Genomic DNA, 1,262 nt, shown 5'->3' with positions numbered 1-1,262 from the left:
CAGCCGCCTCCTGCACATCTCCCACTGTTGTGGATGTGCCCGCAACCCAGGTACATGCCCTTGACCAGAATTGAACCCGGGACCCTTCAGTCCGCAGGCCGACGCTCTATCCACTGAGCCAAACCGGTTTCGGCTCAATTTTTAATTATCAAAATAATGTAAGAACATGGTTACAAAATACGGTACAAAAGAGCTTAGAAAGGAACGCAGCAGACTCCACCCTATTCTTCCCTCTTCATTCCACAAACTGTTTGACAGTTTTCTATTTTCTCTAATGGTTACCTCCATAATCTAGATCAGGGGTCCTCAAACTACGGCCCGCGGGCCACATGCAAATACAAATATTGTATTTGTTCCCGTTTTGTTTTTTTTACTTCAAAATATGATATGTGCAGTGTGCATAGGAATTTGTTCATAGTTTTTTTTTAAACTATAGTCTGGCCTTCCAACAGTCTGAGGGTCAGTGAACTGGCCCCCTGTTTAAAAAGTTTGAGGACCCCTGCTCTAGATAATATGCTTATATAGCTATTTCTTCATTTATAATTTTAGACCAAATCTATTGATTTCTCTATAAGGTACATGTGAATTTAACTCACATTCCTACCTCCTTCTCGACTTTGAAATTTACAATACATCTACTATATATCTACTGATTATCTGTACATAAATATCTATTCCTTTTGTTTGACTTGAGGCGTTTTTCTTGGCCTATGCTTTGTAGGATAAGAGTAAATATGGTGTCCCTACCACCTCCTCTGCCTGTTTGCCTGCCACCTGGGCTGGCAATAAGTTTTCATGCTGTGTTATTGACATTCATGTTTTCTTTTGCTCCACAATCAAGTTTTTCCTGCTTCGTCCCCATGCTGACTGAAAAGATTGAAAGCCATGAAATAGCATTTGCATGATTATAATCGTGAAATACTGTTTACTTTATTTTATTATTATTATTTTAATCCTCACCCGAGGATATATTTTAATTGATTTGAGAGAAAGATTGAGAGAGACACTGGTTGCCTCCCATATGTGCCCTGACCGGAATTGAACCTGCAACCTAGATATGTACCCTAACGGGGAATTGAACCTGTAACCCTTTGGTGCATGGGATGACACTCCAACCAACTAAGCCACCTGGCCAGCGCTATTTACTCTATTTTAACCAGAGCCAGTTGGACTGGGGTTTGAGTTGGGATGGCTAGTGTGTCCCCACTTACACACTCTCCGTTAATTGGATGAGATGGACCCCCCCCCCCCCCCCCCCGGGA

This window comes from Myotis lucifugus, unplaced genomic scaffold (assembly GCF_000147115.1).
Source record: "Myotis lucifugus unplaced genomic scaffold, Myoluc2.0 scaffold_157, whole genome shotgun sequence".
Lineage (NCBI taxonomy): Eukaryota > Metazoa > Chordata > Mammalia > Chiroptera > Vespertilionidae > Myotis > Myotis lucifugus.
This window is presented reverse-complemented; position numbering follows the sequence as displayed.